Below are 25,614 nucleotides of genomic sequence, written 5' to 3' on the forward strand. Positions count from 1 at the left end.
TCTATTTGTGCAGCTTCAACTTTGCAACACATCTGTGATCATGACTGCTTCCTACCCCCCTTCTGTCCTGTTTAGTGTCACTCTTAGAGTTGACCAAAGCACTAGTCTGACGCAGTTCTTGCCCTCAGTTAATAGGCTGATTGAATGGCATAATAAGGGTTGCCATATCGTTTTGGGATTGTCTTGAGGTAGCCCAAGATGGAGCCATAAACAACCAACCAAATGAATAAGTATCCAGTGTCTGCTGAAATCTTGCTCCAGTGCCTCCTCTTGGTGTTGTGGTTAGTCAGGGCTCTCCAAGGCTTCACCAGTGAAGTTTTGAGGTCTCTGAAAGACCCTGCTGGGGTGGCAAGGCATCACATTGGGGCTCTGCAGTGGACTCTGTCTCTTGCCTGGAGATCAGTGTGGCTCAACGTGGAGAGGCTCCTCACCAGATTGGTTTCAGGGTGAGGAATTTTTCAGACATAGCAACTCTCAAGGACTATCCACTAGGCTATAGAGGAGGCCCATAATCTGTACCATCAAAGGGCCTATTCATACTTTAGAAATCACAGATCTTTGAAGAACTGCAGAAAGGGCATAGATGGATGGAAATTCTGTAGCATGGCCAACCTGGCATTTGGTTTATTGGCCATGGGACAGAAGGCTTAGAGAAGTCCCCCTCTAATGGCAGACTTCTTTCTTTTTTCTTCTTCATCTCAGCCCTTCCTAATTACCTCTGCTGTAACCTGCTAGCAGTCCTAGCCCTGCTCTAAGGTGGCTCAGCACTTGCATCTTGGGACACCAGCCAGCCAGATGCCCGGCCCTGTATTGCTCTCTAATTGGAATATCTTTGTAGCTAGTTAGCTGAGGATTTGAAAACTCTGGGGAGATTCAGTAGACTAGACAGCCTTCAAAATTGGATACTCCATCCCTTTCAAGGTTTGCTGCAGCATGGTCTGAAGCCAGACTGGGGAGGCACTGTTACCCCTTCCCTTCCATGTACAGAAGGGGATTTGAATTGCAAAGGAGCTATTAAAAATAGCACCTCTGTGTATATTTTTAAAAAGAAAGCCCAAGTTGATCTGACAAAATAGCAAACACCATAAACTATAGAGGGACTCCTAGTGATCCAGCACAATAACCATCTTCTTTATAGGAACTAGGAAGTCATCAAAAAGGGCCACTTTCCAAATGAGTATGGATTTTCTTGAAATAATTGGCAGTAGGAAAAATGCATAACAGGAGAAAATAATTAGCCAAGTATTACTGGTAAGATGTGACGGCTGTATCTCATTCCCAGTGGGAATTGGTCCCTGGGTAGAAATGGAAGCCCTGGCTTCTGAGTGAGACTTGGAAGCCTGTAGGAATTCATCCCTACCCAGCCTCAGGTGGCAACCATGACAGGCATCTATTACAGCTCAAAGATTTCTGAGGATGGGGTAGCTGAGGTTTGTTTTTTTCCCTTGAGGAAGAAAAATTATCCAGTATTTGAAGACCTTAACCATTCTAGAGCAAAGGAAATAGGACAAGCCAAAGGAAGGAAAGGAAGGAAGGAAATGAAAGGAGGCAGGAAGTGAGAGAAGGAAAAAGTGAAGAAAGGAAAGAAGGGAAGGAAGGGAAGGAGGGAAGGGAGAGAAGAAAGGAAGGGAAAATGAAGTAAAGGAGGGAGGGAGGGAGAGAAGGAGGGATGGGAGGAAGGGAAGAAGGAAAGGAGGGAAGGGAGGAGAAAAGGGAAGGAGGTAGGGAAGGGTAGAAGGAGGAAGGGAAGAAAGGAAGGAAGAAGGGATGGAGGAAAGGAGGGAAGGGAGGGAAAAAGGAAGGAAAGAGAAGGAAGGAATGGAAGAAAGGAAGGAAGAAGGGAGGAAGGAAAGGAAGAAAGGAAGGGAAAGAAGTAAGGAAGGATAGAAGGGAGGGAAGAAAGGAAGAAAAAAGGAGGGCGGGAAGGAAAGAAGGAAGAAAGGAAGCTGGAATTAGAAGCAAAGCATCTGTGACACATTTTTCCCCTTGTTAGGGAGAGAAGGATATTTTAAGTGAATGAAGAGCAAAATTTAAATTCTGCAGGAGCCAGCTTTATGGAGTACATTGGCACTAAATGTGATAATGTATGCCTCCCTCCAGAGGGGTCACCTAGAGAAATTATTCCTTCCCGGGACTCCCAGCAGTAATAATGACATTAGGTTGAAGCAAAAGTGGGGCCTACTCTCAAGAGAATGGATTTTTTCTGCTGCTTTTCCCCCCTATTTTCTTCTTAGGTCTAATGCAGAGTCTGTAATACCACTGGGGTTGGCAGCTGAGTTAATCAAAAGTTTAACCATTGATAGTCCCATTTCTAGATGCAGGGCATAAAAGTTGGGCTTCAGAGACTTCAGGTTTTGCTGAAGAGAATACAAACCAACCCCATGGCCTTGTGGCATGTGGAAAAGGAGAGGGGCCTGGCAGTGGCTCTGGATTCGGAGTGTGCCAATGAGCGAGCTCCTCCCCACCATCCAGCTTCAGTGCCCTCTACAGGCTCCAAACCTTCTCCAGAATTCCTGAGCCTCAATAGAATTCCCAGCCTAGTGGTCTAGGACAAGTCACAACTGGGCTTAGCTTGAAAACCCTAGTATGCTGGGAGTGTGACTCAACAGACTCCCTTTTGGACCTGTAACGCCAGGGTCCTGGAGGTTTGTGCTGGCTTCTCAGGAACCCAAGTATAAAAATATCTTGAACAAATGAGGTGTCATGGGGATGACAAGGAGTATTGGGGGCAAGGCAGATGGCAGTGAATGAAAGATCCTCAGAGGCAGTCTGGGGAATCATTCCAGCTCCATCAGGTTGCCTGACCCTAGCCAGCCAGTGGGAGGCAGTATGATACTGAAGAAAAATCAGATAACCTGGGTTCATCCTATCTAATTTCAATCTGGAAGGGGTTTGGAAGGCCATCGATTTCAATGCCACCATTTTATAGACGAGGAAACTATCGAGAACTAGAGAGAGACGAAATCAGGAGTTCTTCTCCTGGCTCTCTGTACTTGTTTGAATTCTCAAAATATTTCAACAAATTTCAATATATTGATGTCCCCTGTAATTCTGTATATCTTATGTGTTTACGAATTTTATTATAACAAGTCCATAGAGTTCACGAAATTCTACGTACATGTTCTACTCCCACACAAAAAGTTACTAATCTAGTCTCTGATGAAGTCAGACCCCTTCGTGTTATAGAGAAGGAAACTGAGGCCCAGGGAGGGGAAGTCATTTATGATCCTAGAATCACAGATCCGTTGCTGGAAGAGACCTTATCGGTCATCTTGTCCAACAAATGAAAACACCAAGGTCTAGAGGAGGGATGTCATTTGGCCAGTGACAGGTAGGTGATGTGAAGCCAAGTGGGGACCCAGTTCAGATCTCACAATACAAATCTCCTGGCGCTTTCCCTCTGATCCATATCCACAAAGGAGCTTTATTGACATTCCTCAGACCCATTGCACAGGTTTAAGGCCCCTTTGGGAGAGAAGGGTCAGACACTTCCCTCCCCGCTTGCTCTCTAGTACATGGACTTATTTCAGTTTTCTTTTGAGGAAAGGATTGGGAATCTCTTGGGCTTTCTAGCCGGGGGGCGGTATAATAATGATTTGTATGGCACTTTATATCACACTTCAAGATTTGCCAAGTTCTTTACAAAGACTGTCTCACTGTATTTCATAGTTAGTAGTACAGCTTCTTTACCAGGAAGTAGGAGAGTTGTTTTGCCTTTGTAATTCAAAAATTTCCTATTTGTGACCTTAGGAAAGATGCCCAGCTCCCTTACCTTCAATTTTAGAATCAATACTCTATATTGGTTCCAAGGCAGAAGAGTGGTAAGGACCAGGCAATGGAGGTTAAGTGACTTATCCAAGGTCACACAGCTAGGAAATAAATATATCAGGTCAAATTTGAACCCAGACCCTCCTGACTCCAGGCCTAGCTCTCAATCCACTGAGCCACCCACCTAGCTGCCCCCAGCTCCTCAATCTTAAGCCTCTTTATCTGTAGACAAAGTACTCCTCTCATTCCCTCTTTCATAGACGGATTATAAGAAAAGAATCATATATTTATGTCTAGACTCATTTTACAGATGTGGAAACCAAGGCTGAGAGTGTCCAAGGGAGAGTTCAAGCTGAAGATTTTCTGACTGCAAGACGGCAGCCAGTGATGTGAAATAGAAACAAGGATCCCTGCTCCAATATAGTGACCTAGAAAATCACAAATTAACATTATCTATGCGCTTTCACATTTTTATGTATTTGGTTAAATATTTCCCCATTAGATCTTAATCTGGCTTGGTCAGCACTTGGGAATTATGATTACCAGGAGCATATTTGGCATTTCTGCCTCATATCACGCTATGAATAATAAGAGGTGGCATCCAAAGTGTGCACACGTTTCTATTAAATCTCATCTGAACCTCTTAGCAACTCTGCAACATAAGTATCATAGGTGGTATTATCTTCATTTTACACATGAAGAAACTAAGTCTTGAAAAGGATGACTTAGGGGCAGCTAGGTAGCTCAGTGGAAAGAACACCAGACATGAAGCTGGGGGGACCTAAGTTCCTAGCTATTTGACCCTGAATAAGTCACTTAACCTCATCAGAAAACAAGGGTTTAAAAAAAGAAAAGGATGACTTGTTATTATTGCTTGATATGGGGTAAAAGAGGAAGCTTTATTTAAGGTAACAAGGAAAGTTAATTACTAGCTGCCTTTTGATAACAGGAAAATATCCAGTCCAGGAGCCCTTAATAAGTGCCTACTGTGTGCAAAGCACTGGAAATACAAAAGGACAATGTAGAACAATTCTTGTCTTCAGAGATGGAACTTTTATTCTCTTGGGAAGTATAGAGCATGAAAAAGGATAAGCAAATGTGCAGAGTAAAAAGTAGTATCTTGATGGTCAGAAGGTATGAGTTTATATCCAAGCTCTGTGACCTTGGGCAAATAATTTCCTTTCTCTGATCTTCTTTTTCCTTATCTGTAAAAATGAGAGAGGCCAGCCTCTGGTGACTTCTAAAGTCTTTTCCAGCTATATAGAAATCTTTGCCACCACAAAAATAGCAGCTATAAATATTTTTTGTACAAGTAGGTCCTTTCCCATTTTTTATTGAGATACAGACCCAATAGTTGTATTACAGGATGAAAAGGTATGCACAGTTTTATAGTCCTTTGGGCAAAGTTCCAAATTGCTCTCTAGAATGGTTGGATCAGTTCACAATTCCACCAACAATACATTAGTGCCCAATTTTGCCACATCCCCTCCAACATTTACCACTTTTCTTTACTGCCATTTTGGCTAGTCTGATAGGTGTGAGGTGGTTCCTCAGTGTTGTTTTAATTTGCTTTTCTCAAATCAAGACTTTTTTCTTGATTTAGACCATTTTTTCATGTGATTATTAATGGCTTTCATTTTTTCATCTGACAATTGCTTGTTCATATCTTTTGACCATTTGTTAGTTGGGCAAGATCAAGGATTTTCAAGAGGCATGGTTGCCCAACAAAAAAAAATGCCTTACTGGGTTCAAGTACTCTGTCTCTGACAGGTATTAGTGGTGTATCCTTGATATAATCATTTGTCTTCTCTTGCTTCTCAGTTGCCTCATTTCTAAAATGGGCATAATACCACTTACACTTCTTACCTCACTGGGTTGTTGTGAGGAAATCACTTTGTAATCCCTCGGGTACTAGAGAATTAAGAATGATGATTGTGATTATTGTGAGTACGGCCTCATGTGTTGGTTCAACTAACTTCTAGGCATGGAAAGAGCTTTGCTTCACAAAATCTTGCATAGCTTCTGGGTGATTCTCATTAAATTAAAGTACTTCCATAATCCAGTTGGCCTCAGAACACTACCTCTATTCTTATTAGACTCCATTCAAAACAAGGCAACTTGATCACTTTGTCCAGGCTCCCTGACTGCTTGTCTGATCACTAGTTACTCTTGCATTCAGAGCCGAAAACATTCTCATTGATAAAAGACTCTGTTTTCATACTTTCAACAGCTTCCATTACTTTTTTACTAGTGGGATAAATGAGAAAGACTTTTCTGCAATTCTACCTACAATGTATGTTTTTGCTAGCCAGAGAGAACCAGGAGAACGTAAAAAAAAGCTAAAGGAATAGCATGGTTTAGCAAGAAGAGGGGTAATCAATAAAGTCCAATATATAAAAAGGTTGGGAAGGATGAAGACAAATTCAAAAGTTGAATCTGGTGATTAGTCAATTGAAAGTCACTTATGAAAAAGCTACCTCCTTAATAATAGTGATAGTAATTTGCTTTCCTATAATCCCTAACAACTTTAAAAATATTGTCCTCCCAATAATCCTATGACCTAATGGTCAGTGGTGAGGAGCACAGAGCATGTATTCCACTACCACTGTCATATAGAATATAAACCTTGGTATAATGCTAGTTTGCCAAAATTTTGCAAATTTTCCAGCCCTTTGTTATTGATTTTTTAGTCCTGGATAGTTTTCTAGGTGGCTTAAGCACATGAAATCTGGATTTAAACCAGATCTGAGATTCTTGTGACCCTGATTCATATGGTGTATCCTAGTGTTATATGGTATCATCTTGGTATAAATAGTTTGTCACTCATGATTTTCACTGGTACATCTTTAATATCTATGTTCAAGTATCTAGAAGCTCACCCATCCGACACCCTTCTTTTAGCTCATCTGTCGAGTTTCTATAAAAATTGTTGAATGAGAATTGATTGGGATGACTCAGTGTCACATTGCCATCAGGTTTGGTGCTTAGTCACTAGAATAACTCATTATATGAAGCATCCTAGATGTTCTAATTCATTTTAAGACAATAATTTGAAAGAAGAATTTTGATTATAGCATGTATCAGTATGATAAAGAATAGACTGGCTAAAAGAATTAGTCGGGCTCTGTTGCTTTGGGGCCCATGAGCATTGGTCCATCAAGGAGCATGGATTTAGGGTTGGAAAGGACCTCAGAAGCTGTCTAATTCAACCCTGCAGTTTTGTAGATGAGGGTACTGCGACCTAGAGACAATATTGAACTCCGCCAAGGTCACACACAGTAGTAAATGATAGATTTGACTCTAAATCCATTGCTCTTTCCACTATACCCCATTAATAGCCAGTGTGACAGTGAGAACATGGGAATAATAGCTTTCAAATAGCAGTGGAAAGAGGAAGGTTCTGACAGAGTCCAGAATGGTTCAATATATTCTTATGTTCAGTTGGTCAATGGGAGAATAAATGCTTCGTTAGTCACTTTGCATCTCTTGGGCGCTGCATCCCATCCATCATTCTGGTTGTGGAGTCTGACCCTCTTACCGTGCTAGCCAAATATTGTGAAAAATCTCTCTGAGCCGAATGGTCTCCTGTTGGAGTTTGACTGCCAGAGTGTCTTGGGTGAGGATGAGCAAGTCCCTTCCTCTCTTTGAGCCTGAGTTTCCGTATTTGTCAAACATGAAAGCTGAACTGAATGATCTCTTTAGGCCCCTTTCTGGTGCCAAGAATCAGGCTGTCTCTACTGTTGATGTTTTCTGCCGCCTTTTAGAGAGAAGTTGTAATGTGCTGGAGTCATACTTAGGCACAGGACAAAATGTCAAAACAACATATCAGTGACGGGTGAAAGCCTGCCTCATGTGGCGCCTGCCTGGAGTTATTTATGATTCCATTTCGTTTTCAAATGGCTGGCTTTCTGAGTAGCAAGTTAACCTGTGCTTTGGTAACAGTCATATTCAACTGCTCCAAAGGGGCCATAATTTCCCTGGTTTTGTGTCAGCCTACACCCATCCACCCCTCCATCAACAGAGTCACTGTCTGAGGGTCAATTGGTCAATTTCATCAAGATATTCATGGTTATGACTAAAGCAGAGGTTCATGGGAACTGCCCTCAACTCCACATCCATCCATAGCCCACCTGAAAGGAGGAAGCAGAGCTCCACTTGTCATTCTGATGGATCGTACGTGTACCTCCCTCTCCAAAGGAGCTGACAGATTAAACGGCAGGGAAGGGAGAGCTAGCAACTGAGTGCAACATCTGGAAATGAATAGCATCTACTGATGTCATTGTGCTAAGGAAGGAGGACTTCATGGGCGCTCCTAATTCCCCATGGCTTTTCCCTGGTTTTATACATCTCTACATCTGCTCCTGCAGAAACCCAATGAGCAACAGTATCCATTCATTCTAATGGCCATTGCATTGTTGCCACAAACCTTCCTTTATCTAAGTTCCTGCTATTTGTAATATCATATGAACATGTGACCGAGCAGCATAGACCCAATAAAAAAGAGGAGGTTGGACTAGATGGCCTCTCAGGTCCCTTCAAACTCTGATCCTGGATGGCCTCTGGGATCCTTTATTCCCCTCACTCTACAATCCCATAACCCTCAAATAGAAGGAAAAACATCACACTTTGGAAAATGTGGTTTGGTAGAAAGAGTGCTAGACTAGAGGTCAGGAGACTAAGTTTTAGTATTGGCTCTGTTGCTGCCCAACATTCTGACCTTGGCCTAGTCCCTCCCCTTCTTTGAATCCATCTCACTTCCCTTCTGTGTAACACAAGGAGCCGGAAATGGGTGATCGCTAAGGTTCTGTCTAGTTCAATTTCCTTATGAAACCTCCTGGTAAAGAAGCAGAATTCTATTTGACAGCCATATACTTTCATCACAATGCTATATAGTATGTTATAGATATAGATGATAGCCCATGGAAGGTTATGGTTTTATATAGAGGTGCCAAACCAGATAACATAGGCAGAAGCAGGTATTCTATGGGGAGACCAATAATAAACAAAGGAGCCAGAATTCAAGAAGGATCAACAGTAAAAGCCATAACTTCAGAAGGCCATATACAAAAGTACAAAAATACAGTTAATAAACAAGATTAACTGAAGAATCAGTGCAAGGGGACAAGTTAGATTCTTCATTCTCGCCGAACCTTACTGATGCCTGGAATGTGGCTTTAGAAAGAAACATTTTATTTCAAAAGAGTAGAACAGATAAGAGGCAAGCCAAGAGAGCCTTTTATAACATCAAGATAAATAAACCAGAGAAAATCCAAGTACCTAAAGGAGGAGTGCATTTCGATAGGGTATCAACAGATTAAGAAAAAAACCAATGCTTTCTTTTTGTGGGTGTACTATAGACCACCCAGACAGAAGAGAGATTTACAACATGCATTTGGAAAATAGATTCCAAACTTGGCATGGAGGCACTATACAGCCTTAAGATGGAACATGACTTGTTTCAACTTTTGCTAGAACTTTCTTTTTTAAAAAAAACCTGCATAATAATTTCATTCTTTAAGAGGTAGAAGAAGTGGCATGGTAAATTGTGGGTTTTTTTCTAGACTTGATTCTGACCAACAAAGAAAATCTGGGGAGGTGTCCAAATAGAAATGTTAACAACCTTGGCATAAGTTACCACTCCATCTTAGAACTTGAGATAGAGAAGAAGAAAGTTGGATATATTCCGATAAATTATCTTAAATAATAGAGGCAGCAGATTTTAAAAGGTTTAGTGACAGGAAAGGTTAGAATTCAATGTCCTAAAATTCAACAAAGGAAATTGGCCCAAGAGGGATAGAAAGCTCTCAGAGATGAACATCTGAAAACAGAAACATAAATTATTCTGATGGAGAAGTAAAAGTAGAATTATGACTCTATAGAGAGCATGAAACTAAGACAGGCTGTTGAAGGACAAGAAGATGAACTTGGAAGGCTGAAAGAGTCAGTTGCTTCTTTGCCTCAGTAGGGGCAAACAAGAGTCTTGGAGCCTTAAGTACTGATTCTAAACTTCAACCATATTGTTTACTAGCTGTTTCCCCCTGGCTATCACATAACTTCTCTGTGCCTTAGTTTCCTCATTTGTAAAATGGCAATAATAACTATCACACCTATATCACAGACTTTGATGCCTGCATTTCTAGAATGCTTATATATTTTAAAACCTATATGAGACTCATCATCATCGTCATCATGATCAATAATAACAATAATAATAGGCAACAGAAATAGACATGCCTATAGCATGGTGCTCTGGCAAGGCTTTAATAGAAGAGGTTCTTCATTCCAATTCAGCTCCACCTTTACATACTTGTGTGACCCTAAGAAAGTCACCTAACAACTCTGGACCTCCTTAGAATGAAGATGGACTAGATGACCTTTTATGTCCTTTCCACCTCTTGGTCTCTGATTCCAAATTAAAAACCAATGCACGTGATAGAGAATTAATACAAGAGGATCCTACAGAAAGAGCGTTAGGAGCACCAGAACCCTCCACGGCCACAATTTTTCTTTATGTAGCGGCAGTTTCTCTACTTCTAGCATCTCTAAGCACCCCCTAGAACCTTGAAGTTTATGGCCCTGCTCCCCAGTTGCTCCTGAAAGTGATGAGAGCTGTGCATCTTTCTCATGCTACATACTCATCAGCCTCCCACCATGTCCCTAGTCTCCTGACACAAAATGTGTTTTGTTCCTCCATATCTATCCTCCTAACTAACTCCTAGAAAGGGAGAAGTAGCACCTGCTTGAAAAGGGCTACCATTCATCCATGTCCATTCCTCCTTGGCCAAAAGAGAGGTAGCAGAGGTAGAGAGCAAGCTTTGATAGCAAGAAATACTCTGCCTTGGTTCATTCCAATGATCACCGCTGATGGAAACCAGCTCATTAGCCCTGGGCCAGGCAGAGATAATGCAGGGAGCTCCAAGGAGTATGGATGCCAAGGCTGTGCAAATTGACAAAAGGTTAAGTAAGTCAAGCTAAAGACTTTCTGTTTTAGGATGATGTACTCGCCAGCATTACTGAAATCTTCATGTTATTGATTTTGTTTTCATTCTTATCTTATTCTTGAACCTTTTCAATCATACAGAAATGCTACTCCAAGCCTTCTCCACCCCACTTCAACTCACTCTTCAGGGGGGAAGATAGAACTTGTTGCTCTGGATGCCAGATTGGCTCCTTTCTATAGGCAGAACTAAAAGTCTGATGCCTCCTTTCTAATCGCTACCTTCTCCTTACCCCAACCCACAGTGAAGGTTGCCCATTGATCTTGGCGTAAGTAGTATCCAAGTGGTGACTGGTGCAACTTTATAACTCTCTGTGCAGTAATTTGCTAAGCATTTATTAAGCTTCGATTATGTTTCCCGGCACTGTTCTAGGCACAAAGGATACAAAAATAAAAACCTGATCATTACTTCCTGCTGTCAAGGAATTTACAAGCACTTATTAAGCTTCTTCCTTGAGCAAACTCTGTGCCAAATGCTAGGGACGCAAAAACAAAAGTAAGACAGAAACCACCTGCCCTCAGGGAGCTTATGTTCTGCTGGAAGGAGACATTATGTTCGTAGAGAAGTCAATACAAAATATATGCAGTAAAAATAAGTGAAAAATACTTTGACAGAAGTATTTTTTTGCCAAATACTTGGTGGCTATCAGGAAGGACCTCATGTAGGAGGCAGCCCTTGTTCTGACTCTTAAAGGGAGTGTGGAATTGCAACAGGAGAAGCTTGACAGCAAGAGTGATTCATTATTGTCATATTTATAGGTCTTATCTATGACAAAATATTCATCGTTCCAATATATGACAAAATAGTCATAATTCCATTCTTTGTAGGCATAAACGATTGGAAATAAAAATAGTAATAATAGCAGCTGACATTTGGGAAGCATCTATCGTGTGCCAAGCACTGTGCCAAGAGCTTTCCAATTATTATTTCATTTGATCCTCACAACAATGCTGGGAGACAGACACTATTATTTTTCCCATTTTAGAGATAATATTATTGATAATAGCTGTACAATCTATTATCTCATTGGATTCTCACAATGACCCGGGGAGGTATGTGCTATTATGATCCCCATGTGACAGATGAAAAAAATGAAGCAGACAGAGGAGAAATGATTTGCCCAGGGTCACACAGCTTTGAAGTGTTGGAGGCTGGATTGGATCCCAGGAAGATGAGTCTTCCCAACTTCAGACCTGGCATTCTATCCATTGTGCCACCCAGCCATTCTCTTGGCTTGGTATCCCACCTCTGACACTTTGGAATTATATGACCCTGGGCAAGTCATTTTATCTCTCTGGGCTTCACTTTTTCTTCCTCTTGTCTCCCTCTTCCACTGTCCCCACCAGTCTCCACAGCTGCTCTTCCTTTCCTAGCTCCATTGCATCTTTTCAGCTGTTTAGAAAACTATTCATGTTGAGCCTAAGATGCCCAGCAACCAGAAACAGTTGAAATCGCCAAGACCAGATATTTTATGAGAGAGGTCGGGCCCACCCAGAGAGAGCACAAATGTCTGTGAAATCCAAATCCCAAGACAATGTTGGGATCCCCATGACCTTGGGAGCAATCATGATTCAGTTTTGGTAGTAGTTTGTTTTCCAGAGCATCTCATTTAAAAAGTTGAATGGCTCTCTCTTGTTTTCAAATGACCTCACTTTTTCTCTGGATGCCGTACCCTTCTTCTTTCCCAGAGAGAATCCCCCATAATAAAGAATCCAAATGATTTTATTACAAAAAGCATTTATTCAGTGCCTCCTAGGAGCACATAGTAGGAGTGTTGTTACCCCCATTTATATCAAAGAAAACCAAGGACCACAGAAGTGAATAGTCTTGCCCCAGGGAAACACAGCTAATATTTTTTGAAGGCTGGATTAGAACCCAGGACTTGCTGCCTGACTCATGCTTTTTTTTTTTCATTTTTACCATGACATGCTATCTCTTCTTGGGTTCAAGTCAGAGCTAAAGTTAGCCCGATAAAAGCAGATTTTCTCCAAGAGGGTCTAGTCGACAGTATTGTATCAGCGTGTCTGTGGAGCCCCAGCTCTAACCCATGGCAGGAATGATACTACTTCCCCATATCTATCAACTAGCTCACTTTCTGAGAGTCCTCTGGACCTTTGAGATCAGCCTGTGCCAAGGTTGTGGGGCATTAGGGAGGCAGGATCCTCCTAATGTGGATCACGGGCTCCAGGTTTGACGTCATGAAATCTCAAGTAGTTAACTGCATTGTCAGTCATGTTTTTCTTTCTCCTTCGTCACCATGGTGAGGGTCTTCATGGAAATCCATTGGGGAAGAGTAGTATATGGAAGACCTAGAAAGGAGGTGGGAAGGATTGCTCCTAACGTAGCTTAGCATGAGCCTTGACACCCCCCTCCATCACTGCCATCCACATTAGCTCCCAAGCCATCCATGTTCTCCTTACCTTGGTGTGAAAAGGAACATGAGCTCATCAATCTGGAGCTGGAAGGGATCCTAATACAGACTCTGAGCTTCCTAGATTTAGACCTCAAACAAACCTCAGACTGTCTAGGCCAGCCCCACTGCCCTTTAGAGAGACGAGTGCACAGACAACAAGGCCGGCCCAGAATTCCATCCAGGCTTGCATGAGGCCTTAAGCTAGGAAGGAGAAAGCTGGGATGAAGGAAACTTCTCAGAGCTTGAATCTCGTCTCTGCAAAGTTTTGACATCAGAGACAGAACAAAATGAATCTCTCAGTTGTCAAAATGTTCAGCTTTTCCCCATGTCCTGGGGATCCTAGCTAAATGCAGATGACTAACAAATGACTCTTGTTTTTAAAATTGCCTTTCACTTTTTCAAAAGGAACAATTGGGGAGTTATTTCTCCCTTTTTCTTCTCAGTATGTTCCCATTAGAGTCATTCAGATGACAGATCCTTTTGATTGCTCATAACTCTCTTGCTTTGGGAAAATGGTGCTGGTCTCTACTCAGCTCCCTTCTACTGCACAGTTATCCTACTTTGGACAGATCCTTCTGCCCCTTTCTGGAGAGAGAGGGTATCTATCCTCTGGGTTCTTTGCCTTGCCTCATAAAGTGCCTGATCTTGTATTATTTAAGCCCATCGCTCCAGAGTTGGAAGGGACCTTATATGCCATCAAGTCCAAACCCTTCATTTTACAGAGTCGGAAACTGAGACCCAGGAAGGTAAAGTCCTGACTTACCCAAAGTCACATAGGTACTGAGTGGCAGAGGCAGGATTTGAATCTAGGTCCCCTGACTCCAATAGGAAGATGAGACATGTGCAGTTTGTAGTGTATTATACAATAATACATCTTGTTGGCATCTCCCAAATACTGTAATCCTGGCCAGTGGTCAGGGTATATAGGTCATCACAAGGGTCACATGGTCCTCTTGGTTTGGGTTGTAGTTCAGTACAGAAAGGGCTGCTGAAGTTTTCAAGGCTGATGTGTAAGATTCTAACATCCCCAGGGGGTTATGGGAAGGATTTTCCTAAATAAGACAGCCACATTACTGATCCAAGATAGGGGCTTTTGGTGGCAAAAAGAGGAACCTGACAAGACTCTTGAATCATAAACATGAAGCAAGACCTCTCTTTACTGCTCAAGAGACTTAGATCTTCCCCTTCCACTCTAAAATGTTCTTGCCTTCCCCGGTGGTGGCCAGTGTCCCAGTATTGCATCACTTGGTCGTCTCCAATTTGCGTCCCTCAAAGTGGCAGTCAGGTATGTTTTCTTGTAAACAAAACTCCCTGCAAAGTGGCTTAGTCAGTGGGTTTCCAGTGATTCCTGTGATGTCTGCATGACATTCTCTGTACACAACAAAAGACATCTAGTGTGATTTTATGATTTCTCAGGATCATGGGTTTATACTTATGGTTCAAGTTTAACAAATGTTTCAGATACTTAGGATCATAGATTTAGGGCTGGAAGGGACCTTGGAGACTATCAAATGCAATTACTCCATTTTATGGAGGAGGAAGTTGAAGTCTAGAGTGGATAAGTAACTTGCCCAGGATCCCTCAGCTAGTTATCATTTTAGGGGAAGGACTCGAACCTGAGACTTTCAGACTCTACAATACCCATACATCTTATGATTTGATTCACCTAGCAATATTGTGAGATAATACCCCATTTTACAGGTGACAAACTGAAGCTCAGAAACATTACATGACTTGCCCTAGTCTTGTAGAAAATAAGTGTCAAAGGCAAGATCTAAACCTTTCCAAGACTAGCACTCTGTCTCTTCCCAAGGCTTCGGCTTTGGAGAGTTCCCTTTTCATGGCTCCCAAAGTATGTTGTTTTCTTGCAAACTTTATTACTGACTTGCCTGATTCATTTGGGACTTATTCATAGTAAAAATAACTAGAATTCCTTACTCATTAGCTTCTTTAAGGTTTGCAAAGACCTAGACCCCTCTTTACTTATTTGATTATTCAAATCTGGACAGGGAAGTTGAGATCGAATGGTGTCCATTATTTCTTTTCTAGGCTCGTAATGCATTGAGTGCTAACCACAAACACTAGAAAAGTAAGCAACTATCTTGAAGCATTTGTTTGAGGTAGCACCAAAGGTGAGCTGAGGACAGTTAGTCAGCAAGTGCCTCCTGGGCCATGTAACTCCCCAGGAGGGTTCTTTAGGTCAAATGCTGGTAATAGCCTCTAATCACCACCAGAGGTCCTTGGCCCAGTGGGTCAGGAAACTTGCATGCCAGCTTCCTGGCCTCCACTCATTCTGGCATGTCCAATGCACATCTTCTTCTTTTAATCTGTGTCCCAGTACACATGTGTCATTGGAATCCACTGGAAGTCTTTTCCCAGTGGGTTTTTTTATGGCATTTTCCCAAAATGAAAGGAATCTGAGACCGGGAGCAGAATGGGCTTCCTGTCTTGAGGGTGGAAGTGGGCAAGTCCTCTCTGTGGGCACCTCCTCAGGCTGGGTGTTCTGCCAGCCCCAACTTTGAAGTGGCACCGCATTAAGTATTTTCACTAATGAATTGCTTTGCTCTAAGTGTTGTTCTCTGTGTAGCTACTAAAATATTGACAGCTGAGATGTAAGACTATGAAAGTTAATTGCCCAGGCCAGAATTAGGCCTTCCTTCTAATGCCTTCAGCTATTCACAGCCAGATTGCAGAGTGGATATCCTAATAGGAGATGCTGTTTGCATCTGTAATCTTGATCCTGGGGTGGCCCCTTCCCCTTCAAACTTAGCAAGAATCCAAATGGCATGGCAGTGATTGCGAGTCCTTACCACAGCATTGTTCATTGAACTTGCTGAGAACATTTCAACCTCATTTAGGCTCTTATTAATCATTGCCTTTTTAGAGGTCAACTGCAGTTGTGAGCAGTAAATTTTAGCTATGAACTCTGCCTTATAAGATGTACTATATATAAAACCATTTAGGAAGAACTCCCATGTAAGATGGCATCAGTGGAATGAGTGAGCGAAAAGAAAAAAAAAAAGGTTGGCCATATTCCAAGAGTGAAAGACCACCTAGGTGCCCCATTGGCATCCTTGGCCAAGAGAAAACAAGAATGGCCCCCTTGTGGCAAAGTTATGGGAGGACATGGACAAGGGCCACATAGCATTACCTGGCAACATTGGAAGGAATACCTCTAAGATAATAGGATCCCACATCTAGAACCAGAATGATTTCAGAGGCCATCTTTTTCTTATGCCTTCACTTAACAGATGAGGAAACTAAGGGTTAATGAGGGAAAGGGTCACACAGATAGTAAGTGAGAGAGACAAGGCTAGAACCCTAGGCCTCTCACAGAAGACCCAACATGAGGAAATCCCAGGGCAGACCAGCCAATCTAACTGAAGTAGCCTGGGCCCCTGATGAAGAGTCAGGAAGGCAGCAGGTGCCAGGTAAGCCAAAATACCACGCCATCTTGACCACTATAAACAATGCAGACAATGGTCAAGACAGCGCAAGATCCTGAACCCAAACATCCAGCCCTGTGCCCTCAGCTACCTTCCTCTGGACACAGCTACTGAAGACCCAGAAAAGAAAGTTCTTACCAACAAAGACCTGGGCTTTGTCCAATGGTTCTGCATGAGAAAACTGGTAGGATTTTTATCAGGGAAATGACATTAAAGAAGAGAGATTACCCTTTGCTTTGCCATTGTACCTTCAGGACCTTCTTGAGGCCTTTTTATCTGAGCTGTAGCCAAAACCTTCCCTATGTGTTGTCTCCCCCCCCATTGGAGTGTGAGCCCCTCAAAGTAGGGAGTGACTTGCACACAATAAGCACTTACTGAATGCTCAATTCATTTAATATTACTTCATAGATTCACTGGAACACTGGATGTCATATACATGCAACCCAACACGAGGGAGAGATGCACAGGAAGTCTTCAAAGCAGGTGCCAATCCTGTATACATAAAGTGTGCATTGGAACTGAGCATTTGTGGTTTCATTGCTAAGGGTACTTCCTCCCCCTTCTCCACCTTGGACATCCTAAATCATTTGACTCCAGCTGCCCAGGGATCCACCATATAGACTCTGGGAAGCAGGCCTTCTTATTCTTTCCATTCTCTAGGGGTACCAAGTTCACATCAGCTGCTGGTGACCACTAGGATATATCAAACTCTAAGGCATCTTATGTTAGTTATTGCCCTTGCTCTGATAGCCTTTCCCACTTCAAAGTCTTGCACTAATCTCATCTGAGCTTCATGGAAACCCTTTGCAATAAGCAGAGTGGATTTTCTTGCTTCTATTTTGAAGCTAAAGTAAATGAAGCCTACAGAAATGAAACGACTTGCCCAAGATCATACATCTATTAAGTAGGATAGTTCAGTCCTGAAACCAGTTTTTCTTACCCCAAATCCAGTGAGTTTTCCACTATGGCTCTGAACGCTCAAGTGCCTGGTCCATGTGCTATACCTTGTGGGAGCTGACATTCATGAGATGTGGTTTTTAACCAGGGGATGGACACTGGATCCAGGAAGATCTAGGACTGAATCTCATCTCTGACATATACTGGCTATGACCTTGGGTAGATCAGTGCCCTAGGACAGGGCCCAAACTTCCAGCCCAGCAAGCCCGCCTGAAAAACTTCCCCAGTGGGCCTTAAGCAAAATGAAAATCGAATTGGGAAACATTTATTTAACAAAAGAAACAAAAACACAAAAAAGCACTGATAATGTGTTTTCCTAAATTGATAAGGTGGCCCTCCAGGATCCATTTCTGTATGATCTTGACATCAGTCCTCAGGAAAACTCTCTAAGACTATCAGTAAGAGAGAAGGTGCCAGTCTACATCAGTAGAGAGACTTTTATTCCCTGAGGCTTCCTAGTGTCCCTGAAATTCCAGGTCCACCACGTATTTCTAGGTGGCATGTATATGATGCTTTCTATATTTTATTTCTTAGGTAGTTCCTCCAAGTACTATCTCTATTCCCTTTTAATGGAAGTCCGAATGGAGACTTCAAAGAGTTAGATAACTTTGCAGGGTACCACTGCAGATAGCATCCACGTCTACATTTGAACAAAGGTCTTCCTGACACCATATTTAGCCTGCTCTCCCATTTTCCATGCTGCCTTTCATTTCCTGCATTAACTCTCTTCCTGGAAATAGGATGTTGCTTTTGATTGTGTAGCAACTGTCATTTGGTTATAGTGAATCTACACCCAGAGTCCCGATCATGTTCTAAATGGGGACTGACATCAGTTTGAACTGAACATTGGCACAGCAATTAGCTCAGCACATGGCAGAGAAGCTTCCCTTGTGCCCGCCTCCCAACCCACCATACTGGCAGCGTTGGAAGCACTCCTCAATGAATCAGACTTGGTCTCCATGCGTTCAGGGAAGAGCTGATACTTTTTCCTATGTGGGCTTCCCAAGGAATTTATTTATAATTCTGTCACTTTGCCCTCCTATGCAAAATGTTTTCTCCAAGCTATCAAGCCCTCCCTGCCACCCCAGCATATGAGTAGTAGGTAAAAGTGATGGGAAGAGGGATTTGTCCAAAACTACAAGAGATAAAAATTAAGTCCAAGAACTCAATAGATGCATAGAATGCTTTTTCTGTGTATGGACCCTGTGCAGGGTGCTGGGGATTTACACAGTGTATGTAGGACCCAGTATAGGTTCTTTATTAACTTATAATTCAATAAGGAGGCAGTGAGGTATAATGGGAAGGAAACCCAGGACTAGTCATAGGACCTGAACTTCAATCCTGACTCTGCCCCTTGCTTTCTGGGTGGCCTTGGGCAAGTCAGTTAGCTTCTCTTGCCCTCAGTTTCCTCTTCTGTAAAATGAAGAGAGTTGAACTAGGTAGACTCCAAGACCCACCCAGCCCTGTTATCCTTTCATCTTAGATTCCTTCCTTTCTCTGGGCCTCAGTTTCATCCTCTGTAAAATGAGAGGATTGTATTAGTTGGCCTCTAAGGTCCTTTCCAGGTCTAAGTCTCTGATCCTGAAGCTCTCTAAGGAGAAATAACCAATATTTGAATCTCTGGAGGTTCCCATGGTGTCACTCCAACCTTTTGGCATCTCTGGGAAGGCCCTTTCATTCTAGTGTCTCAAAGTCACAAAAATCAAATGGGCATGCTGGATGGCTTCTTAGGCTTTAGTTGCTTAAATGAGAGGGAGAGTGGCTAATACTGTGCCACATAAGTTGTCTTTTCTAATTGAATGAGTCGGATGACATCGCTACTATAATCCTTTCCAATTCTTAAATTCCATGATTGGACCAGATCCTTTCTGTGGTCCCTCCCACTTCTAGATCTTGGATCCCATGCGTTTCCTTAGAAAATTTCCTTCTTTTTCATTGGGTCTCAGTTTCCTCAACTGTGAAATGGGGGGATTGGACTACCTCTGACGTCTCATCCAACTCTAGAGCTAAGAGCCTATGATGTCATTCCTACTATATGACTGGGCCACATTCTTTTCCAGTCCCATATATCTGCAATGATGTCTTTTATGCCACTTCTGGGGTGCAAGTCATTGCTGGTCATGTGGTGTCACCCATTCAGAATATCCTTCCCTTGCCCTTTGGGCTATTTGTAACTTTATGCTTAATTTAGTTGTTGGCACGCAATATGCCATCTTTGTCCTCCACCCAAAGTTTTGGCAGATATAAGCCAAATAATTCCAATAACTGTGTGACAATGTAATCCATCCTAAATTCATAAGAGAGCTGCAAGTAGTGCTGGGAATTTGGAAGGTGGAAGAGCATTTCTAGCTGGTGAGATCAAGGAAGTTATACTAGGCCTTCTTGTGTGCATTCACACCCAGAGCTCAGAGTCCTTTGGGGTATCACTTTCCCCCAGCACCCTCTTTGCCTGGACAAAGATGATGGAGAGTTCAGAAATTAGTTATTCAGCTATACAGATTCTGATCAAGCATCACAATCCATAGGCCCTTCAGGGAAGCCCTGAGATCCAAGATGCAGCATCCCCCATCACAGAGACTTGACACTCTCTTGTTCTCTCTGACACCTCCTTCTGCATATGCTTTCTGGGGTCTTAGGATCTTCCACCGAAAGCTTGGAGGGACCTCAGGGACCTTTATAACTAACCCTTTCATTTTACAGATGAGAAAACTGAGACCCAAAGATATGACTTGACTAGGGTCACACATCTAAGTTCAGATTTGGTCTCAGGTCTTTCTTGCATGAAGCTCAATGCACTACTCACTGTTTTCCACTTCTTTTCGGGAGCTCCAAATCTCTGGACACCCCCTCACACCACCCAGCCTAAGAAGCAATATGGCATCATGGGGTGAGTGCTCAACTTAGAGCCAGAAAGCCGTGGGTTCAGATCATATCTCTGACATTCACTCTGCAGATCTCGCCTTGGCTTCATCATCTGGAAAATGAAGGGATTTTCCTCAGTGTTGTCTAAGGTGTCTCCTTGCTGTCCATGTGGAATTCTACTCTGCCTCTTCCCTGGACTACTGTCCTCTGCATTGACACCTGCCCTGCCCCTTTGAAGTTACAGTTCTCCTGTGCCCCATTCTAAATTCACCCAGAGCTAGGTTGTGTTGTTGTTCAGAGATGTCAGTCATGTCCCATTTTTCCTGACTCCATCCGGGTTTTTCTTGGTAAAGATACTAGAATGGTTTACCATTTCCTTCTCTAGCTCTTTTTTCAGATGAGGAAACTGAGGCAAACAAGGTTAAGTGACTTGTCCAGGATCACACAGCTAGTATGTGTCTAAGGCCAGACTTGAACTTAGGAAGATGAATCTTCCTGACTTGAGGCCCCTCCACTGCAGCGCCACCTAGCAGCCCAGAACTCGATTCTACCACCATATTTTTTAATGCCAGTGCTGAAAGTAAGATTAACTCCTTCCTGTATAGGCCTCTGAACTGCTGTATGCCTTCAGCATCTACTGCATCTTGGTAGATTCCTTTTACCATCTTTGTCAATGTAGGCTTAATGGAAGAGGTGGATTTGGGGCTGGGCCTTGAAGGATGGCTAAGACTTGGCCAGAGACAGAAGAGGGTCTCTGAGCCATAGGAAACAACCTGAGATAAGACACAGGATTGGGAAAGACCAGAGAATTTAAGGGGGCTTCAGGTACTCCATCTTTGTTGGATCATAGAGGATGTGTCAAGGAAGACCCAGGATTTTAGAAGAGCGTGAAATTACAGGCTAAGCTGCTTGAATTGGGTTTGGTGAGTAACTGGGAGTCACTGAAAGATTTTGAGGAGAGCAGTGACATAACCAGATCCAGACAAGAGGAAAATTAATGTGGCAGGAGTTTGATAGATGGATTGATGGGCCAATGAGGAAGAAGTATTAATGAGAATACCAGTCAAGAGACCAGTTGCCTCTTCTAGGCAGGAGAAGAGTCTAGATGGGCAGCGGCAAAGGCTGATTCTAGAGTGGCAGCACAACATATAAAAAGAAGGGTGGTGACCGCAGGTGATATTGCAGTGAGAGGACATTGGTTGGGGATCCGCAGTCTCCACAATCCCCGGTACCCAGGAATGATATTAGAGTTTGTTTTTACCAGTGTCAGTCCCGAAAATGTTTGGAGGCAGCAGACACATTGAGATCACACAGGTTAATGAAGCAGAGAGATGCAGCAGAAAGCTGCCTGTTTTCACCCAAGTGCCAGTTGTCTGGGTAATGATTTTGTGGGAATCACATTTATTTAATTGATAGCTCCCATTGCTGGTCATGGGTTAAGGCTCTCTCTTGACATTGTTCTTGCTACCAAAAAGGGATAGTAGGCAGGCATGTCTGAACTGTCAAGCATGTGCCCCACTCATTTTCAAATGAAAAGAAAAATAGCAATCCTGGGAGGGAGATGCTATTTTACAGATGAGGAAACTGAGACAGGAGTTAAATGACTTGTCCAGGGTCACATAGCTAAGTTCTGGGTCAGTATTCAAATTAAGATTTAACAAAAGACACCAAGGAAAATATGGAACAAAACAGCAATGAACATGTAGCATCTCTGTATTTCAAATAAAGTTATTGTCCCTCACTCCCCGTGAACTGCATGTGCTTGTTCTTAGGTAAGAGGAAGTGGTTATTTTCTCTCTCCTTGAATCATGGCAGCCTCTCTTCTCTCTAGTGCCATGCCATTGTTGGGATTCCATTGCTCCCTAAGTCAGGGGAGTCACCAAGGCCTTACCCCAAAGTCTCCTTCCATCAGGCACTGCCCCAGCATTCTCCCCACCCTTGCCCATGGGCACGTACCTGAGGATTAGGATGTCTGAGTGAGATGAAGCCGATTTCAGCCCTTTCCCTCCTCCTCTTGTCTGTACGCACAAAAGGCCTCCCTCCTCATGTTATTCATAATTCCCAACTTACATAAATTTGATACAGCAATATGAGAGATTATAACTTGCCTCATTACAGTGGGACTACTGGAAAATGGGCTCTGTTCCCTTAGCAACAAATGAACAACAGATGTCAGAATTTGATAATGGACCATCAGCTGAATACAGTCAACCTATGTAATAGTTTGAGCACTAGAGAGGAAACTGCCTCCCCAGAAGATGTCTTCTAGATGCATGTGGTTTATTTTTATCTTATTCATTATAGAATAAACTGAATTTTGAAGGTGAAAAAGACTTCAAAGGGCACTCCGTCCATATACCTTACCTGTATATGAATACTCTCTCCAGTATTCTAGCTTCTCCTTAAATACTTCTAGTGATGGGGAGCTCACTACTTCATATGCATACTTACCCAGTACATTTCCAGATGGCTATAATACATGTCTAGCTCTTACATATGTTGTTGCAAAGGCTCCTTTCATGGAATTTCAGAGAAGTGTGACATCCAGGGGTTGGAAGAGACCCCATAGGTCATCCTGGCCAATCTGAGTCCATCTCCTCTGCATCAGTCTCGACTCGAAGACTTCTAATGAGGTTAGAGGGAGGAAGAGAACCACTACCTTTCAAGGAAGTCCATTCCACTCGAGTAACTGTAATCCCGAGATTCTTAATCTTTTTTATGCCATGAAACTCTTTGGCAGTCTGGCCAAATCCATTAATCTCGCCTTAGAATACTAGTTTAGAGATTTCCAAGGAAACCAATAATAGGGAAATATATTTTTAATTTTAATTTTAATTTTTAAAAATATTTTTCCTGTTTCCATGATTCATTTTCTTTCCCTCCTCTCTTTGGTCCTTCCTCCCAGAGCCCATAAGTAGTTCCACTGGGTTGTACAAACATTATCATCTGATACCTATTTCCATATTATTCCTTTTTACCATAGAACTGAAACTGCAAATCATATATCCATATAAACAAGTGATGAGTCATAAGTCATATGTTTTTCTTCTGTGTTTCTACTCCCACAGTTCTTTCTCTCAATGTGGATAGCGTTCTTTCTCATAAGTCCCTCAGGAACATCCTGGATCATTGTATTACTACTAGTAGTAAAGCCCATTACATTGGATAGGCCCACAGTGTTTCACTTTCAGTGTACAATGTTCTCTTGGTTCTGCTCATTTCACTCTGCATCTGTTCTTTGATGTTTTTCCAGTTCATATAGAAATCCACCAGTTAAAATATACTTTTTTAAAGTTTACGAACTTAGTGGATTAAGAGCCAGGCCTAGAGATTGGAGGTCTTGAGTTCAAATTTGGCCTCCATCACTTCCTAACTGTATAACCCTGGGTGATTCACTTAACCCCCCCCCCCATTGTCCAGCCCTTACCCCTCTTCTATCTTGGAACCAATCCACAGTATTGAGTCTAAGACAGAAGTCTAGGGTTTAAAAAAGTTCACCGGCCCCAGGTAAGACACCCCATATAAATACTATGACTGTCCCTCATCATTCAATGAACACATCCCTTAATATCTCCTGTGTTTCATATACTATGCTACAAACCAGAAAACAAATGATAAGAATGAAACAGGTTCTACTCTTAGGTTGACATTGTTTCTTATTAAGCCTAAAGTTGCTTCTCTGTATCTTCTTGCTCTTAGTCAGAGTTCTACCTTCTGGAGCCAAACAGGTCTTATTTTTCTTCCGTGTCAGAGCCCTTTGGATATTAAAAGGCATCATGGTACTCTCCTTGGTCACCTCCCTTTCTCCCTGCCCAAATTCTCCTTTCTCCAATCTATATATGCTCAGTTTGGTCCCTGTAGACATCCTTGAATTTCTCTTGTCATGTAGTTTCCAGTTCTCTTGCCTTTCTGGTCATGCTCCATTTTGTCAACATCAAGGTAAAGTGACAAGCAAGTCAACAAATTGAGCAAAGGACCCCATACCTTAAATGTGAACCAAACAGTCAGTCCTGAGTTCGATGGGGTTCTTACAACCTATGATGGAACTGTGGAAGTTTCAAGAATACCACCCAAATGATCACATCATTCACAAAAGCATCATACTAGCATAAGGGGGCCAGTAATAGACCTGGGATTGTGCCTATTGATAGTTTCTATAAAATAAAGCTAATAATTGGTCACATTTGAGGAGCTTTAGCACTGGGAGAGCATGCAGGCCAACATTTCCTTGTTATCATCAGGTCATAGAAGCTCAGATTTAGAAGAGATTTGCAGAGGTTCTAGTACCTGCTCAGAAAAGGAATTTCCCCAGCAATGACCCCCAACAAATGATCCTCCAACCTGTACTTGAAAACTTACAGTTGTATAAAACTCAAATGATCTCTGAGGAAGCCTATTCTATTTTAGACAACTTTTGTTAGAATTTTCCCTTCTTACATCAAATTGGAATGTGCAGCAGTGTAACTTTTGCACCCCTTGCTCCCAGATTTGCCTTCTAGGTCTAAACCAAGTTAGCCTAAATCTTAAACCTCTATAGGCTCTGTATTTTCTTTGGTTTGATGAACCACATTAGCTTAAATCGATCCCAGATGGGAGCTCTTCAAAATCTTGAAATCTCCTGTGGTTTTTCCATACTCTACTTCACCTCCCAGTTTGCCACTACAAATTAAATGTCCCCAGTTCCTTCAGCCAATATTTTTATGTCTTGGAACCCTTTTCCATCCTCTTTGCCATCCACTGAATCCTCTCTAGCTTTTCAGTGGTCCCTCTGCAATGTAGCATCCAAAATGAACTCAGTGTTCCAAATGTAACTGGATCAGGACAGAATACAGCAAAAATAATTAACTCCCTTTATCTTTATACTCCACCTTAACTAATGTAGCCTAACATCCTATTTATGTATTTGCATTGCTTTATCATGTTAGTGATTCACATAGGGCTTACAGTCTGTTGAAATTCCCAGGTATTTTCATCTGAGCTTCTTTCCAGTCATTTTTTATATATCCTGTGCTTATGTTAGTTTATTGTTTGAACCCCAGTGCTGGACTTTACATTTATCTCTACTATATTCCATCTTAAAGCTTCAACCTGCTGTTTTAGCCTGATGAGATCTTAATTCTGTCATTTCATCTTCATGACATCAGCAAGTATGATAAAATATATTTTCTCT

The 25,614-nt window shown here is 42.3% G+C and overlaps 1 protein-coding gene across 6 annotated transcripts in view; it reads left to right on the plus strand.

The window, feature by feature from the left end:
- The window catches only part of FGF13 (fibroblast growth factor 13), a 510,824-nt gene that overhangs the window by 315,409 nt on the left and 169,801 nt on the right, over positions 1-25,614 (plus strand). The gene's annotated exons all lie outside the window — the stretch shown is intronic.

This window comes from Monodelphis domestica, chromosome X (assembly GCF_027887165.1).
Source record: "Monodelphis domestica isolate mMonDom1 chromosome X, mMonDom1.pri, whole genome shotgun sequence".
Classification (NCBI taxonomy): domain Eukaryota; kingdom Metazoa; phylum Chordata; class Mammalia; order Didelphimorphia; family Didelphidae; genus Monodelphis; species Monodelphis domestica.